We start from the raw sequence: 20,087 nt of genomic DNA on the forward strand, positions 1-20,087 counted from the left end.
ATTTTAGGCAAGGGGTCTTTGCAACCTGACCTGGAGATGCCAAGGATCAAACCCAGGGCCTTCTGCACACAAAGCAAACACTCAGCCACTGGAATGTGGCCGCCAAGACCATATCATACCAGTCCTGAAAGACCTACTTTGGCTCCCAGTACGTTTCCGAGCACAATCCAAAGTGTGGGTGCTGACCTTGAAAGCCCTAAATGGGCTTGTCCTAGTATACCCAAAGGAGCATCTCCACCCCCATCATTCAGCCCAGACACTGAGGTCCAGCTCAGAGGGCCTTCTGGCTGTTCCTTCCTTGTGAGGATACAAGGAACCAGGTAGAGGGCCTTCTAGGTGGTGGCACCAGCCCTGTGGAACACCCTCCCATCAGATGTCAAGGAAATAAACAACTATCTGACTTTCAGAAGACAGCTGAAGGCAGCCCTGCTTAGGGAAGTTTTTAATGTCTGATGTTTTATTGTGTTTTTAATATTCTGTTGGGAGCCGCCCAGAGTGGCTGGGGAAACCCAAGCAGATGGGCGGGGTATAATTTTATAATTATAATTTACACATCCGTTTGCAATTATTTTTTTCAAAATTCCTCATGAAAAGCAGCGTTTTAGTGCAAATTTCTCATAAAACACAATATTTTTTTTAGTATGCAATTTTGCCTACTATGCACATTTTTTTCAAAGCAATTTCCTCATAATATCTATTTGTTTTTGTATGTTATTTTCACTAATGCATTTTTATGCACATTTTACCCTAGAGAGAGAACTGCCAGAGAACTGCATTTCAAAACTTGGACAAGTGCACATTTCTAAGGTTGTGTGGGGCAACCCAGCCAGATGGGCGGCATATTAGTATTAGCATTATTCGTATTGTTTCTATTTGAATTTTGTTTAGGAAAATGTGAATCAGGTAGTTTTGTCTTCAAATGTCTTCAGTGAAAGCTGAATTAAATTCCCCTGCCAAATCCCTACAGGTTCAGATATATGCAATTGAAAAAGTTAAACAAATTCAGGTACTGTTTTATTTATTTTAAGAAAACATGTTTATTTTCAAAATAAAATACAGGCCTTATAAAGAACACACAGGAGAATTGCTTCAAAGCCCTTCTCAGAATATCCCCTCCATCCAATTAGTCCAAGTTGCAGAGATAATATAGCTCATCCCCAGCCTAACAAATCCTTCTACAGAGTGCCACGCTTGGAGGTAATCTATTTTATTTTTAATAGCATGTGATGCACCCTGAATGTTCAGGCTAGATAGAAGCTGATGCACATGAATAAAGCAATTGATGGACATTTACCCATTGACCAAATGGCTGTATAAAGATTAGAAAGGCAGCCTTTTGATCTGAGCTCTTGCCCGAGGGAAGTGGTGATCAATCTCCCCCTTTTCATTCCAAAAAGCCCTTTTATATATGTGTGAAAATGGTCAATATGTTTCTTTCCAAGTCTCTTCCCTCCAGGCTGAACATTTTCAGTATGTCTATAGGTCAATACACATTATTGAACAAATCTTAGTGTAAATGTACATAAGAATGAAAGCAAAAGTACTTTCATGTGTGCATCTTTGTCCCAACAGAACACATTTTTTTTAAAAAAGCATCCCTTTCCCTGGATGGGCATATGAGTGAAAGGGGATTGGTTTTCTAAAATGGAATCTGTTGTAGTAATAAAATATTCCTAAAAAGCAATGACAAACCTAAACAGCATCTTAAAAAGCAGAGACATCTCCTTGCCAACAAAGGTCCGTACAGTTAGAGTTATGGTTTTCCCAGTAGTGATGTATGGAAGTGAGAGCTGGACCATAAAGAAGGCTGATCGCCGAAGAATTGATGCTTTTGAATTATGGTGCTGGAGGAGACTCTTGGGAGTCCCATGGACTGCAAGAAGATCAAACCTCTCCATTCTGAAGGAAATCAGCCCTGAGTGCTCACTGGAAGGACAAATCGTGAAGCTGAGGCTCCAAGACTTTGGCCACCTCATGAGAAGAGAAGACTCCCTGGAAAAGACCCTGATGTTGGGAAAGATGGAGGGCACAAGGAGAAGGGGACGACAGAGGACAAGATGGTTGGACAGTGTTCTTGAAGCTACCAGCATGAGTTTGACCAAACTGCGGGAGGCAGTGGAAGACAGGAATGCCTGGTGTGCTCTGGTCCATGGGGTCACGAAGAGTCGGACACGACTAAAAGACTAAACAACAACAACAAAAGTCACCCAATGCACACAAAGAATAATTCAATGGCCCTCGCATTATATCTATGTGCAAAAGTCCTTGCATTTGGACATCCATCATACTTGATGAAAATGCTATTAAATTGGTTGAATTAACTGGTTATTTGGGTGGAATCCTGTACATGGCTACACATAAGTATGACCTGTTTAGTCCAGCAGGGTTTAGTGTACAGTGGTACCTCGGGTTACAGACGCTTCAGGTTACAGACTCTGCTAACCCAGAAATAGTACCTTGGGTTAAGAACTTTGCTTCAGGATGAGAACAGAAATTGTGTGGCGGCGGTGGGTTAAGAACAGTTTCAGGTTAAGAACGGACCTCCAGAACAAATTAAGTTCTTAACCCGAGGTACCACTGTAAAGGAAATGAGCTTAGGATTGGTGGTTTTAAATGCAAGAAGCTTAGACTAAATATGAGTGGAATAAAGAACCAATATAAAGAATGGTAAGTAGTAGGTTCCATCACCTGTCTCTCCAGAGTCACAGGGCTTGTACAGGTAACCTGTTTATTGAGCATGCACCTTGATTTGCTTGTGCAGAGCTCACACGGTAGTTAGACTATATCAGGCCTTTATTGAACTTTTGTTCTGATTTGTTTGTGGAGAGGTTATATGACAATGATTTGTTTGCTGGTGCTTATGCCTCATTCCACACTTTCTAGCGCACCTCCCTGTCACTTTTCTAACCGCGAAAAAGTGTGCTTCAGTTTTCTAAGTGGATTTGTTGCTCCAGAGTGAGAGAACACAAATACTTCCATTTCCTGGTATGTGCCTGAATCCCTTCTGTAAAATAATAACAATCTGAAAGTGCCCTTAGAAAGAAAAGGCTTTTTAAAAACACGCAAGCAAGCAAACAAACAAACAAACACCAGTAGGTTTGGCTGCAGCCATGACATTCCACAGCTGGTTGGAAACACCAGGTGAACCAGCCCAGGTGAGATCGTGGATGTAACAACATCAAGAATGGAGATTAAATGGAAAATAAAGTAAATAGGAATGTTTTTGCCTTATGCCTAAAGGTGTTGGAGCCATGCAGGTTTCCCTGGGGAGAGCATTCCATAATCAGGGAGCCACCATGGAAAAGACCCTTCCTCTTATTGCCACCCTTCACATCCCTTTTGGAGGAGGTCCACAGAGTCTCCATGAAAGTCTAGACCAACTTGTTGAGCCTGATGGTGGCCCTGTCTTTGACCTTTGGGCAAATATAGCTGTGCCTATAGAGGGATGCAGTGAGCCGGTAGGCCGTGCATTTCCACACATTCCCTCATATGCTATTTGTACTGGTTTATATTCTTCTGGTTTATATCCTTCTTGATGCTTTTGAATTATGGTGCTGGAGGAGACTCTTGAGAGTCCCATGGACTGCAAGAAGATCAAACCTCTCCATTCTGAAGGAAATCAGCCCTGAGTGCTCACTGGACGGACAGATCGTGAAGCTGAGACTCCAATACTTTGGCCACCTCATGAGAAGAGAAGACTCCCTGGAAAAGACCCTGATGTTGGGAAAGATGGAGGGCGCAAGAAGGGGACGACAGAGGACAAGATGGTTGGACAGTGTTCTCGAAGCTACTAACATGAGTTTGACCAAACTGCGGGAGGCAGTGGAAGACAAGAGTGCCTGGTGTGCTCTGTTCCCTGGGGTCACAAACAGTCGGACACGACTAAACGACTAAACAACAAATATTCTTCTCATTTATCATACTTCATACCAGTTGTTTCCTTCCTGGAGGAGAGGCTCCACCTCCCCCCAAAGAAAAAAAATCCATTGTAGTTGACATTTCAAGTTGACATTTAGGTGAAAGTTAAGAAGTCTTAACAGCAGTAACATCATGCCATTCAACAAAGCCAGGAACTTCTAATGGGAGGCAGGCTGACATGGAAGGGCCTTAAAAAAACACACCAAAACTTTATTTAACGCCAGAGTGATAGATTTTTAATTTCCTGGCTTGCTTGTTTTGCATCACACAGCATGAGACTCCCCATAGAAAGCTGACACTGTTCCCTTTTAAGCTTCAATTACTTTGCAAAGTCAGGTCCAGCCCCACGCTGAAACACCTCCCTGAGAAAAGGCCTGGTGAATGTAATTAAGAGAAGATGCACAGCTGTTGGCAGCTGGAGGCATTTGGAGTATTAGCTCATTACTGAAATCCAAACTTTGAAGAGGCGGCAAGCTCCCTCACGGAGAGATCTGAAATATAGCAGAGAGATCCGGCTTGTTTTGAAAAGGCCCTCAGCAGCTGTGGAAGGTAGCGGATCACAGCGACATTTGTAGGGGTAATTCCCAATCTAAGAACAATTTCTTAACCTCAAATGCTGGCTTTGTTTCCCAGGCAGAGGGTGGCTGTTAGATGTCATGGACTAGTTGGACGCAGAGGAATGGTGGTAGAAACCAGCTGGGGAACAACCAAGGGAAGAAGGCTCAGAGCCCAAAGAGTAGTGGTGAGACAATGATGAGAGGGAGAAGCCTGGGAAGAAGAGGTACCAGAAGCTGAAGGGGTAACAGGGCTTAGTGAGCAGGGAGAATCTGTGTCAGAGAGAAGTTCAGAATCAGAGGCAGGAGCTGAAGCAGGAACATGGGAGGAGGACGGCCAAGAGACAGAGATGAGTCATGGTAGGTATCTTCCACTCCTGCTGGGAGAAGCTCCCATCTCCCTTTGTCTCCCAGAACCAGAAGAGGCATGAAAAGGGCGGAGGAGAGGTTGGCTGCTCACAAATGCAGTCTCCGCTTGCTTGGAAAAAGCCCTAGAGGGGAGAGGAATTAGATGGCTGCAAGGAGGTGGGGACTCTCTGTCTTGGCGACTGATTTTCATGAAGTTAGACTCACAGAGAATGAGCTGCCTAACACTCAGCCAAGACTGTGGAGATCACGTTTTTGCTAATAAAGAGTTAACTCCAACTTAGATTCACTGCCGGCTTGCTCTTTGACCTTAGAGAAGACAGGGACATTCTGTCCAAGACAGTTTCTTGAGATACCCTTGGGGCACCATCCTATTGAACCACCTACCCAGTGGAGGCTGGTCCTTTACGGCAAGTGGGGCAGTGCCCCGATAACCTCAGTCAGTCCCCACCTGCCTGCTTCTTACAGCCAGTCCAGGTATGGCACTGCCTGAATGCTTCTTCCTCTCAGTGTTCCTGTGAAGAATTTGACAGAGAGGAGAATGGGGTCAAAACTAGAACAAATGGTCTTTGCCAGCCATTGGCTCTGGCTCCCCCTACTCTTCAGCTTCCCTGCCTTCTGTCTTACCAATCCCAGCAAGCAGCAGCCACCCTTGTAGCGCTCACTGCCAACAAGCCCCTGCCGGGTATTGCTTGACACAAAGGGGAATGAGGCATTAGGTCCTTTTTTTCTCTCAAGTTCCAGTTTGGCGGGTTGCGAGAAGCGTGGGATGTTGGCGGCAGCCAATAAGAGGCCATTCTAAGATGGATCTCCCTTCCCCACAGAAGTGCTTCATTTTACAGCTTTCGGTGAGTGCTGAAGATGCACCTCTTTAGTCTATCTTGTGACACTTGAGATACAGTGGTACCTCGGGTTACATACGCTTCAGGTTACAGACTCCGCTAACCCAGAAATAGTGCTTCAGGTTAAGAACTTTGCTTCAGGATAAGAACAGAAATCGTGCTCCGGCGGCGCGGCAGCAGCAGGAGGCCCCATTAGCTAAAGTGGTGCTTCAGGTTAAGGACAGTTTCAGGTTAAGTACGGACCTCTGGAACGAATTAAGTACTTAACCCGAGGTACCACTGTATATATTTTTAGGATCTACCTTCTTTCTGTGATTATGAGTTGTTTAAAACTATTTTTAGCATTGTGTTGTAACCTGTACTGAGACCTTAGGCAGCTAAATATTACTGCTAATAACCAGTGCTTTCGCTCCCTAAAAAATGTTTAGGGGTACTCTCATTTTGACTGAAGAAAATCAATATTTTATAGTTCAAATTGGGGGGGGGGAATACAGTAAATGGACAAAAGTACAAAGATTCACAAAATGTTTAGGAGTATGCGTACCCCTTCACCCCCCCAGAGCACTGCTAATAATGATAATATACACTGATAGGCAGTGGATCTCCACGGCCTCAGACAGTGGCTGTTCCTAGTCCTATCTGGAGTAGAGATGGACAAATTTGCCAATTTTGGTTCCTCTCAATTTTCCACTCTTAAGGTCAGTTCTTGACATTTCCACTTCAGCTTGTGCTTTTTTTTTTTTAAGTCCTCATGAAAATTCAGTAGCATTTTAGAGCAAATTACATACATCTTTGTATGCAATGTTGCCTGAAATACTAATTTTTACAAAGCAATTTCCCCTCACATAACACATTTTTATATGGTGTTTGCACTAATTGTATGCATAATTGTATGCACAGTGTATTTTAAAATGGGGTTTCAGAATTTTTAGGGGTTTTTGAAGGTTTTATGTAGTTTTACAGTTTCATTGTTGTGCATGGGACAATGACAATAAAGATATTGTATATCGCATAAAACACTTTAGAACATAGAATCATAGACGCACATTACTTGGTTGAAGAACTGTGTTGCAAAATTCAGATATTTGCAAATTTTGAATCGTGGCTGTGTTTCAGTCTGCATATTGTTTCGGAAAATGTGAATTATGGATGCAAATGGATTGAACCTGGGACCTTGTGCAGGCAAGCAAGGCAGATTCTCTTTCACTAAGCGACAGCTTTTCTCCCTCCTGGTATGCCCTTCCCACTGAAGTCAGTGGGAATTATTTCCAAGTAATAGGATGGTGCTGCAAAGTGCATAACTTTGGCTGGGTCACACCAAACAGTTCCATTCCTTTCTGAGTACAACTCCGGAGCCTTCACCCTGTTGTATGAAAGTGGCTTTATTTTATGCTGTCTTGTTAGCTTGCTAGCACGTTTATTTTTATCTGTCCCAAACACAAACATAATTCAGCTCCTTGGAGGTTGTTAACTAGCCACTAATCCATTGTGGAGGGACGCTTTTTGTAGACTTCCTGTCCACCTTCCAATTAACGTCAGCACTGCAAAGAGGCATGCTATTTTAATCTCAGGAATTTGTTTAGGATTTCACTTTTTATTTTGACTGTGCTAATCTTTTCCATCACAATGAACTTTACGGACAAGGCACAGCTCTTTATGGAAATCTATTCAACGAGAGCCCACATGGAAAAATGGAAAGAGTTTAAAAATACCAAACACAATGGTTAAGGGTGCCTGGCTAGAGAGAGAGTTAAAAGCTGTCCCTTGAATATTGTGCTCCCATATAAATGCAAAACAGAGAAGATTGTTCTTCCACCAAGGAAATGCTTGTGATAAACAAGATATGTACAGTCAAACTTCTGTCCCCGAACGCCTCCATTATCATACGTTTTGGCTACTGAACACCAAAAACCTGGAAGTAAATGCTTCGGTTTTCAAACGTTTTTCGGAAGCTGAATGTCCGACTCAGCTTCCGCTTGAGTGAAAGAAGCTCTTGCAACCAATCAGAAGCTGCGCTTCGGTTATTGAACATTTCGGAAACTGAACAGGCTTCTGGAACGGATTACCTTACATTTGACAGCCAAGGTTTGACGGTATTGAAATTCCACTACTGTTTTGCCCACTTCTGTTTGTTTGTGGGTATAGCTTCATCATTCATACTTAACAGATGAACATCTGGCTCATTAGATCTGCATTGTGTTTTTACATCAGAGCGGGGATGCCACACAATCAATCTATGTTGAAGATAACACAGAGTGATGTCATCTGAATCTAAAAAACATGCTCACTAGCAACAACCTACTTATTGAGCATTCAACTTGATTTGCTTGCATAAAGCTCACAAAATGGTTAGACTAAGGCCTCATTCACACCCTACATTTGAATCACTATGATACCACTATGAACAGTCATGGCTTCCCCCAAAGAATTCTGGGAGCTGTCATTTGTTAAAAGCTACAGTTCCCAGAATTCCCTGGGAAGAGGGATTGATTGTTAAACCATGTTGGGTATTGCAGCTCTGTGTTGCCTAGAAGGGGGTGGCCCCACCCTGATTTCCAGTTTCACTAGAAAGTTCAGTCATGCACATAAACAAATGTGCTAACCCAACAGCTTTTATTTTAGAGGAAATGCTGCTGTAGGCTCCAAGTCAGGATCTGTTCCCATTCTGGATTGGGTCCCTGTACTGGTTTTGTGATGGAAGTGAGAGCTGGACCATAAAGAAGGCTGATCGCCGAAGAATTGATGCTTTTGAATTATGGTGCTGGAGGAGACTCTTGAGAGTCCCATGGACTGCAAGAAGATCAAACACATCCATTCTTAAGGAAATCAGCCCTGAGTGCTCACTGGAAGGACAGATCCTGAAACTGAGGCTCCAATATTTTGGCCACCTCATGAGAAGAGAAGACTCCCTGGAGAAGACCCTGATGTTGGGAAAGATGGAGGGCACAAGGAGAAGGGGACGCCAGAGGACAAGATGGTTGGACAGTGTTCTCGAAGCTACTAACATGAGTCTGACCAAACTGCAGGAGGCAGTGGAAGACAGGGGTGCCTGGCGTGCTCTGGTCCAGGGGGTCACGAAGAGTCGGACACAACTAAATGACTAAACAACAACAACAACAACAACAACTGGTTTTGTGATTAACACCATACATTTAAAGCACAAGGCTTCCCTCAAAGAATCCTAGGAACTGTAGTTTGTTAAGTGTGCAGGGAATTATAGCTCTGTGCAGGGAAAACTAAGTTCTCAAATTTGGGGCAGCAACGTACTGTAAATGTGTGACTAAGGAAAAAACCCACCCAATTTAACAACCAACAGCACTTGATGGAAACTAGGTATGCCACACTTGCCATTAACAGCAAAATACAGCCACCACACACCAAACGCAGCCAGACGTGATGCAAATTCATAGACGACAAGGCTATCAAGGGCTGCTAACGAGGAATGGCTTTGCTCTGCCACTGCAGTCAGAGGCAGTATTGCTTTGGATTATCAGTTGTTGGAAACTGTAGGAGGGGAGAGAACTCCTAGCTCAGGCCCTGCTGGCAGGTTTAACACAGACACCTGGTTAGCCATTGTGAGAACAGGACACTGGACTAGATGGGCCATCGCCTTATTCTGCAGGTGCTTCTTATGTTCTTATGACTCAGTGTGAGGCAGCCTCCAGAGATACATCCTTAAGTTCATTTAGCATCATTCCTAGTTTGGCAGTAGGAGTTTCAGAAAACTGGCTTGAAAAACAGAGCATAAACATATTATTTCAACCCTGTGCATACTCTCTAACATTTCTCCGATGAAAATAGGGATGTCCTTTTTAATAATAATACAGTGGTACCTCGGGTTAAGTACTTAATTCGTTCCGGAGGTCCGCTCTTAACCTGAAACTGTTCTTAACCTGAAGCACCACTTTAGCTAATGGGGCCTCCTGCTGCTGCCGTGCTGCCGGAGCACAATTTTTGTTCTTATCCTGAAGCAAAGTTCTTAACCTGAAGCACTATTTCTGTATTAGCGGAGTCTGTAACCTGAGTCTGTAACCTGAAGCATATGTAACCCGAGGTACCACTGTAATAGGTAAATGTAAAATGGTAAAGGACCCCTTGACTGTTAAGTCCAGTCAAAGGCAGCTATGGGGTTGCGGCACTCATTTCGCTTCAGGTCAAAGGACCAGGCGTTTGTTCACAGACAGCTTTCCGGGTCATGTGGCCAGCAGGACTAAACCACTTCTTGCGCAATGGAACACCGTGACGGAAACCAGAGCGCACGGAAACACCCTTTACCTTCCCACCACAGTGGTACCTATTTATCTACTTGCACTGGTGTGCTTTAGAACTGCTAGGTTGGAAGGAGCTGGGACAGAGCAACAGGAGCTCATCCCACCATGGGGATTTGAACCGCCGACCTTCTGATCTGCAAGCCCAAGAGGTTCAGTGATTTAGACCACAGCACCACCCACTTCCTAACAACAACAGCAACAACAACAACAACATTTATACCCCACCCATCTGACTGGGTTGCCCCAGCCACTCTGGGCAGCTTCCAATATATATAAAAACATAATAAAACATTAAACATTAAAAAACTCCTCTATACAGGGCTGCCTTCAGATGTCTTCTAAAGGTTGTATAGTTACTTATTTCCTCAGTTCAGGGGTCGCATAACTCCATGCCCTCCAACATTTCTCCAGTGAAAATAGGGACATTCTACCACACCCTTCAACATTTCTTTGTTGAAAATAGGGACGTCCGAAGGAAAAGTGGGACATTCCAGGATCAAATCAGAGACTGGGATGGCTTCTGTAAAACTGGGACTGTCACTGGCAAATAGGGACACTTGGGCCATCTGTGCAAGGATCACAGTGGCTCTTCTAAGCCTCTGAAAACTGTTCCAGGAAAGGTTTAAGTATATATGCATGCAAGTCTACAAAGAAAAAGATAGCAGAAAAGAGGAGAGGACACCAGAGCAGTGGAATTTCCCATCTTCCCCAGCACAGTTGTTGCTTGTCAGCTTACAATGGGATTTCTAAAAGAGATCTGCAGGTTTTGCAAACTGCCCCCTTTCCATCACTAGAAACGGTTCTAAGCAAATGTGAGAAGGAGTTGCTCTCCCTTCTTGATGCCCATCCATATCCTTGGTTGACTTGGGCAGACACTGTGGCCAAAAGGTGCAGCGTGCAGGAAACTGAATAATGCTGCGGTTGTACCTTGTGCAAAAAGTAGTTTTTATAAAAATAGGGACCAGCTAAAAATATCTCCCTTATTTCATCTGGAAAAATACAGGTTTCACCAGAAGCATAAACAACACTGGCACGTAACAGAGAAGCTGGTTGCAAAACAGGGTTTGGGTTGCCTTTTTTATGGAGCTGTTGTGCGTTTCAGCCTAGTGAATATGCAGTTTGATCCTATGTCTGCTTCCTCAAAAATAATTCCTAATGAGTGCAATAGTATTACTGTTTACTCACATACAATAGTACTACAACCTTACATTATCTGAATAGCTTTAAATCATCTCATGTTGTCTCCTTTTACACAGACCATTCCTTTCCCACAGCAGCCAACCAGAAGCCTACAGAAAGCCAACATGGTACTTGTCTTGGTAACGGGCTTGGTCTCCTCTGATGTCACAGTCTGGGTTTTATTTAGGTCAGTGAAGCAACTAAGCCAACATGATGTCCAAACCCAGAATTGCAGCTGAGGTCTCTCCACCTTAACCACATATTATTTATTATTTTATTTTATTTTGAGCATGATTTGTACCTTGCTTTTCGGCTAAAAAAGTATCCCAGAGTGGCTTACATACAAGCAGAACAAGGCAGCCCCTGTTCACAGGTTTACAACCCAAAAAACCCCAAACACATAAGGGGACAGGGAGAAAAGATGAAAATAAAAACCGAGGCACCAATTTCTAAACAGTTGTTCCTATATTGACCAGCTGGCACAGTTCGGGGGCAGGAGGTGCATGATGGAGCTGAGCTTCTATAGAACCATAGAATTTTAGAGTTGGAAGGGACCCCGGGGATCATCTAGTCCAACCCCCTGCAATGCAGGAATATGGTGCGGGGAATAGAATCATAGAATCATAGAATCATAGAGTTGGAAGAGACCACAAGGGCCATCGAGTCCAACCCCCTGCCAAGCAGGAAACACCATCAGAGCACTCCTGACATATGGTTGTCAAGCCTCTGCTTAAAGACCTCCAAAGAAGGAGACTCCACCACACTCCTTGGCAGCAAATCCCACTGTCGAACAGCTCTTACTGTCAGGAAGTTCTTCCTAAGGTTTAGGTGGACTCTTCTTTCTTGTAGTTTGGATCCATTGCTCTGTGTCCGCTTCTCTGGAGCAGCAGAAAACAACCTTTCTCCCTCCTCTATGTGACATCCTTTTATATATTTGAACATGGCTATCATATCACCCCTTAACCTCCTCTTCTCCAGGCTAAACATGCCCAGCTCCCTTAGCCGTTCCTCATAAGGCATCGTTTCCAGGCCTTTGACCATTTTGGTTGCCCTCCTCTGGACACGTTCCAGTTTGTCAGTGTCCTTCTTGAACTGTGGTGCCCAGAACTGGACACAGTACTCCAGGTGAGGTCTGACCAGAGCAGAATACAGTGGCACTATTACTTCCCTTGATCTAGATGCTATACTCCTATTGATGCAGCCCAGAATTGCATTGGCTTTTTTAGCTGCCGCGTCACACTGTTGGCTCATGTCAAGTTTGTGGTCAACCAAGACTCCTAGATCCTTTTCACATGTACTGCTCTCAAGCCAGGTGTCACCCGTCTTGTATTTGTGCCTCTCATTTTTTTTTGCACAATATGGGGATCAAACCTGCAGCCTTGGTGAAGTGTAGGTGGGTTCCCACAAGGCAAGACACAGTGATAACAGCAAGAACTTTTATTGAACTAACAGAACTGGACAACAGGGGCAAAACAACTGCTTATATACATTTCTGAAGGCCTGGGCCACTCCCACTCCCAACGTGATTGGCTGTCTAAACTTCCCAGCTGCGAATCATGACTCAGAGTTCAAGGGCCAATGGCAGAGACCCAAATCCTGAAATGTTCTGTGATTGGATATCATGTATCGAATCAGAACACAGGGGCAAAGAATCCTTAGTCCAGACTCAAGCTCAGGCAAACACAGACCACTGAATACATAATACTTGGGAGGGTGCCACTAGGGGCGCATCGGAAGATGGCTGACAATAACATCTCTCCGACCCACACGAGGTAATTAGGAGGCTGTGATGGGAGTAAATAGCCTCCCTACCCCCCCCAAGGTTGTGGGGGGGGGCTGCCGTTGCCTGCTGTGCCCTACACCACCCCCGAATTTGTGGGGATGGGGGCACTAGGCAGAAAGCCCTCCTGTGGATCTCGGCGCTCCTGGACGCTGTCTCTGATCTGCGCCTCTAGCTGCAATAACTTCAAAAGAAACAATTAGGAGGAAGTGAATGCACATATTTCAAGGAAGGAGGGGGAGTAAAGACTGCTAACTGAAGAGATCTCTGATAAACAAGACGGGTCGGAGGAACAAGAATAAATCATGAGAAGATCACCAAGGCTTGGTATGGCAAAGGGACTGGATGGGGGAGGGGGAAAAAACTTTCCTTTCTTTCCTCTATGTGATTAACCAAGAATCCCCCCCCCCCCCCAAGTCAGAAATGCCGTTTTAATGACTTAAGCTGTGGATTTATGTCTGTGTGCAGATAATTTTCTAACCAAAGCATGCTTCAAGAAGATCATGGAAAGGATAAGAGCTTTGGAATGACGCAGTTAAAAATACCGTCGCCATGTTGGCAAGTTCTCTCGGAGGACTTAAGTCTGGGAGGAGGAACAGAGCTGTTTTTATATTGTGGGTGAGACTCTTCAGAGGGACTTAAGAGCGACAGATCTGCGAGATTAATGATGGAAAGAGCGATGTTATTTATGAAAGCGATGATATATGTAAACCATCTTGATATGAGGATTGGACGAATGGAAAATTCACACAGGATTATAATTGGTGTTTATCTGCTTAAGGAGATTATCAGAAGAGATCATAAATAAATAAATAAATAAATAAATAAATAAATAAATAAATATATGAACAAGATGAGATGTGGAAACAGCAAGATAAGACTGGATAGAATTATGAACATTATTTGGACTGATTTGGATATTAACGCAGTAGCAAGAAGATGATCGGAATCCCCCTTCGGAACTTGAAATATGGGTCCCCTCAACAAGAATTTAAAATTCGGCTTTGTAATTCAGAATTTATGTGATGTGATTTGATTTGATTTAAAATTCGGCTTTGTAATTCAGAATTTATGTGATGTGATTTGATTTGATTGGTCGGCTAATAAAAATTATTTTTTTTAAAAAAGAATACATAATACTTGGCATTGTCAACCCCACGTTCTAACTAACTGAGCTACCATGCTTCCTATCTTTCCCACTGAGACAGTCTGGTGGACAGGGGCAGCCCATCCTAGTTCATCACCTGAAGTGATACAGGAAGGTGACCCCCTGCCTCCCCCCCCCCCGCCTCATTTACTGAGGTTGTGCAGTGGTGGCTTCCGGCGAGATCTTATGAAACGTCACAAGAGTTCTGCAAGACTTTGCATGATCTTGCCGGAAACTTGTTGTTGTTGTTTAGTCGTTTAGTTGTGTCCGACTCTTCGTGACTCCATGGACCAGAGCACGCCAGGCACTCCTGTCTTCCACTGCCTCCCACAGTTTGGCCAAACTCATGTTTGTAGCTTCAAAGACACTATCCAACCATCTCGTCCTCTGTCGTCCCCTTCTCCTTGTGCCCTCCATCTTTCCCAACATCAGGGTCTTTTCCAGGGAGTCTTCTCTTCTCATGAGGTGGCCAGAGTATTGGAGCCTCAGCTTCACGATCTGTCCTTCCAGTGAGCACTCAGGGCTGATTTCCTTAAGAATGGATCGATTTGTTCTTCTTGCAGTCCATGGGACTCTCAAGAGTCTCCTCCAGCACCATAATTCAAAAGCATACATTCTTCAGCGATCAGCCTTCTTTATGGTCCAGCTCTGACTTCCATACATCACTACTGGGAAAACCATAGCTTTTACTATACGGACCTTTGTTGGCAAGGTGATGTCTCTACTTTTTAAGCTGCTACCACACAACTCCTGGCCCTGGCAGCAGGAGTGGGCAGGGCACCTGAGGAAATGCCACCCCATGCGATTCTGCTGCCCAAGGTAATTGCTTCAGTCAGCTCCTGGGAGGGCCGGCCCTGCTGATGGAACGGCTGCCCCCAGATGACACTTAAGGGGAGATGAGGCCCAATGGAGCTGGCCTGTCACAGCAGAGCCAATGGACTTCTAGCCAAAGTTTGTCCTTTGTTTATATCATGGGGTTAAGGAGGAGATACCTTAACTACAATTCAATATTTGGAAGGTACACTATCCAGAACTTTGGCCTAGGTGTCATCCTGCACTGCCATCAAACGCTAAGGGAAGAGCAAGCTCTGGCATACAGTGAAGTGCAGAGGTCAGTATATATTCCCCAGAACACTTTGAGTTCCTTGCATACTGGTTACAGGTAGGTGGGAATGTCCTGTGTGAACACAGCCCCCAGTTTCCTTTGCAAATGTCCACTCTTCTCCATCTGAGACCCTCTCGTGCTTCGATGCCCCCACAGATTTCCTGTGGCTGAGGCAATATAGCCCTAAAATAACTCAACCTCTCAACAATGTGCCTGCAGGATTGAAAAGGAGCGTAAATTTCATGCAACGCTGAAATATATCTGTCTTCTGCTAAGAGCTGCCAACAGCTGCGTAATGCCCTCAGTATACAACAGTGGGAAGTGGAGATGGAAATGGCAGCCAATGAAATTATGGGGGAACCGGAGCTATGCAGAATGCAATGAAGTGGGGCCGAGGTTGGCTTCTTAACACCAAGCTCAGCTTCCTTTTTCCGAGACAAATGATCTGGGATAGCCAGGGGACAAATGGCTAGGGGGATGTTTTGAGAAGTGCGGCATCCTCTACGACGCCGACGCAGATGAGAGAATTGGCAGGGCTAATTCCCATCTATTGCCCCATTCCCTACAAAAATCACTTGCCATTTGTTTCGTTCATTAATGCTGGCTGAAAGAACGGATGCTTCTTGAAAACACTGATGTTTTGGATTTGGAAGGTTTTAACAATGTATTCGGCTGGCATGCATACTTGTGGAATGACAAGGTTAAGGTCAATAGGGCCTTTAAGAACCATATTATCAGGAAAGCACTGTTTAATATTTGGATAAGGTATAAGGATTTGTTAGAAATTAAAACCCCAAGACGGTTGTCACCAATGGAAGCGAAAGCATTAAAAAAACTCAATATGGAGGCAAATGGCCGAAGTATTGGGAAATTCTGGAGCAAGAGGGAGACAGGCTAAAACTGCAGAGTTTTGAAAAATTAAAAAACAGAGTGAGAGATTGGCTCCATTATTATCAAATAATGGAGGCATATAAATTGGACAAAAAATTAGGCTTCCAGGTGGAAAAATCAAAATTGGAAACAGAATTGTTAGAACCCAAAGTTAAAAATTTGTCAAGAATGTATAACTTGCTGTTGAAATGGGATACTCAAGATGAAACGGTGAAATCTGCTGTGATTAAATGGGCACAAGATGTTGGACACAACATTATGATGGTTGACTGGGAACAGTTATGGACCACTGGTATGAAGTTTACAGCATGTAATGCCTTAAAGGAGAATTTAATGAAAATGATTTATAGGTGGTACATAACACCAGTCAAGTTGGCAAAAAATTATCATTTGCCTGATAACAAATGCTGGAAATGTTTCGTTCATTAATGAACACTGAACCAACAGGGCTTCCTTTGTTACAAACAAATGCACATCGTTGTTAACTACAGTCATTTGGGAAAGGGAGCCTGTGGCCCTCTGGATGTTGGGGGACATACAACCAAGGTCAGCCCAAGACATTTTGGCGTCTGAGGCGAACCACAAAACGCCACCTCCCTCCCTGCAAAGGAAAAGGGGTGAGTGAAGATTTACACCAGGAAGTAGAAGGGAAATAAAATCTGCTTCAGGATCTGCTGTCCCTGTGGATCCTGCTGCCTGAGGTGCTCACCTCACCTTGCCCCATGGGTGGGCCGGCCTTGCATACAACTCCCATCATCCCTAGTCATAGATATGCTGGCTGGTGCTGATGGGAGTGGGAGTCCAACAATATCTGGAAGGCAGCTAGTTGCTCAGCCACGTCATACATGCTTATTTTGTAGGAATGTAATCATAGGCCCTTAGGTGCTCACAGTAGGAAACTAACAGAAGTCAAGTTGCATTCTTCTACAAGGAGACGTTTTTACATCTGCCGTAACTGCAAATCACCTGCAAAACAGGAAATTCACGTATACAATTTGAGCTTGCAACCGGACACAGAGGAGACTTTGATCCCACTGAGTTTGAGACAGGTGCTGCAAAGCCCATGCAATTAAGAAACAAAAATAAATTTAAGCACAGCGCCGCTGTGTAGGTTGCAGACTGAAAGAAACATTCAGTGCTAGATGGACTTAAAATAAACACGGCTTTCTTTTCCTTAGAAAAAGTAGAAGGATATGAGTAATAAAATGTCACACAACACACCCTATTATCCCTCAGTGTAAACATCCTCTTTCTGGGCTCAGAGGCTGTGGCAATTTGCTACGCAGCAGGATCAATAAAGAGAGGCCCATTTTTTTATTTTTTTATTTTAGTACTGTGTCAGGAAAACATGCAATTTCCTTCCCCAGCTGCATAGTGCAGGGAACTGTCATCAGTCGGAAGCTCTCTGCATTCTGGGTTGCACCCGACTTTCCTTCAAAGTAGACCTATTGAAATGAATGGGCATGTCCAAATGAATGGACCAAAGTAAAGCAAAGCTCAATTTTACTTATTTATTTATGAACATATTGATTTATTGTCTCTCCCCCCCGCCCACCCCCACACCTCTCAAGGCAATGTACAAAGTATAATAAAACCAACTTTAAAACAATTAAAAACAACACAGAGAATAAGAGCAGATAAATATAAGTGCTTGTAGCCAAGTAAGTTCTACAGCCAAATGATGGTCTACTCTGAGCAGGAATAGCCTCAAAGCAATACAAAGTAGACATGCAGGGCGGAGATATATTTGTCCCACTGGGAAAGTTTTTCGAGCCAAAACTGTCTTCAACTGTTTCTGGAAAATGCTGATGGTGGGCACCTGTCATATCTCAAAAGAAACCCTGCAACGGGTCCTTCCTTCAAGAACACATTCCAGCCAGACCAAAGACCTCAAGGGTGTCATCGTCCCCCCAGGAAGCAGGCGTGTGGTCTGGGGAGAGGGCATTGCCTGAGAAGGGTCCTGAGGGCCACATAGGGAGGACGGGAGGGCCGCATTCAGGCCCTGAGCCTGAGGTTCCCCATGCCTGCACTATGCCATGCTGGATAGCATAGAACAATGATTAAAAGATTCTGGCTCAGAAAATGATTTGTCGCTGCCTGCCTTATCATTGCTGAAAAGCTAATGATTGAGAAGAATTGGAAAAAAGAAACATCTCCTGCTGAATCTGAAAAGATTGAGAAGATCTGGTCTAGATCAACAATGATCAAGCTGACCTCCTATAAGAGACCTTACAATCAACCCAATAGGTTTACGGAAAGATGGGGATTTTTTGTGTGTAACGCACCCCCCCCCCAACATTTTTCCGATGAAAATAGGGACGTCACATTCCATAAAAATAATTTTACTATTTATACCCCACACATCTTACTGGGTTGCCCCAGACACTCTGGGCTTCTTCCAACACACAGTGGTACCTCGGGTTACATACGCTTCAGGTTACAGACTCCGCTAACCCAGAAATAGTACCTCTGGTTAAGAACTTTGCTTCAGAATGAGAACAGAAATTGTGCTCCGGCAGCGTGGCAGCAGCGGGAGGCCCCATTAGCTAAAGTGGTGCTTCAGGTTAAGAACAGTTTCAGGTTAAGAACGGACCTCCAGAACAAATTAAGTACTTAACTTGAGGTACCACTGTATATAAAAATATTAAACATTAAAAAAAAAAACCTTCTCTGTACAAAATTGCCTTCAGATGGCTCAGGGGTCGGGTAACTCCATACCCTCCAACATTTCTCCAATGAAAATAGGGACATCCTAAGGAAAAGTGGGATGGGACACAGGTGGCGCTGTGGTCTAAACCACGGAGCCTCTTGGGCTTGCTGATCAGAAGGTCAGCGGCTCGAATCCCCATGACCTGGTGAGCTCCCGTGGCTCGGTCCCAGCTCCTGCTAACCTAGCCATTCGAAAGCATGCCAAAAAAAGTGCAAGTAGATAAATAGGTACCACTTCGGTGGGAAGGTAAACGGTGTTTCTATGCGCTGCTCTGGTTTGCCAGAAGAGGCTTAGTCCTGCTGGCCACATGACCTGGAAGCTGTCTGCGGACAAAAGCTGGCTCCCTCGGCCTATAAAGCGAGATGAGTACCGCAACCCCAGAGTCGACCGGACTTAACCGTCAGGGGTCCTTTAGCTTTACCTTTTTAAACGAAAAGTGAGACATTCTGGAATCAAACCAGAAACCAGGACTGCTTCTCTCAATCAGGGTCATCTCTGGAAAATAGGGACAATTGGAGGGTCTGGTAATGCCACTGAATAAGCCTCTGCTGTCTATAATTTACTATAATGTTATTAGTTATTCATTTGTTTTAAGGTTACTTGGTGGAAATGAATGAAATTGTAATAACAATGTAGCTCTTCTTCAAATGGTTTTGCAACTGGAAGACCTACTACACATAATGTTTCTAGTTTTTCGTTCCTTTTTTTAAAAAAAGGAAAATATTGTACAGAAGATACAGAAATGCTGTCAGCTGAGCAGCAAAGGTCGGAAGCAGGAGTCAGTGCAGCAAAACAACCTTAAAAAGGTAAAGGTACCCCTGCCCATACAGGCCAGTCTTGCCAGACTCTAGGGTTGTGCGCCCATCTCACTTAAGAGGCCGGGGGCCAGCGCTGTCCTGAGACACTTCCGGGTCACGTGGCCAGCGTGATGAAGCTGCTCTGGCGAGCCAGCACCAGCGCAGCACACGGAAACGCCGTTTACCTTCCCGCTAGAAAGCGGTCCCTATTTATCTACTTGCACCCAAGGGTGCTTTCGAACTGCTAGGTTGGCAGGTGCTGGGACCGAACGACAGGAGCGCACCCCGCCGCGGGGTTTCGAACCGCCGACCTTTCGATCGGCAAGCCCTAGGCACTGAGGCTTTAACCCACAGCGCCACCCGCGTCCCTTAAAAAGCAACCTTACAGCACTGCTATGTTTTGTGACACTTGTAACATCCCCGCTCCCCCACAAAGAAACCTGCTTGCCCATATTCTGCTGCCTGAAAGGATTGATTCAGCTTTGAAATACGAAGTTCCGCACGTGTCGTTCTTGTTTTCTTCACGG

This window comes from Podarcis tiliguerta (genome assembly GCF_965153285.1).
Source record: "Podarcis tiliguerta genome assembly, chromosome: 14".
In the NCBI taxonomy this organism is placed as follows: domain Eukaryota; kingdom Metazoa; phylum Chordata; class Lepidosauria; order Squamata; family Lacertidae; genus Podarcis; species Podarcis tiliguerta.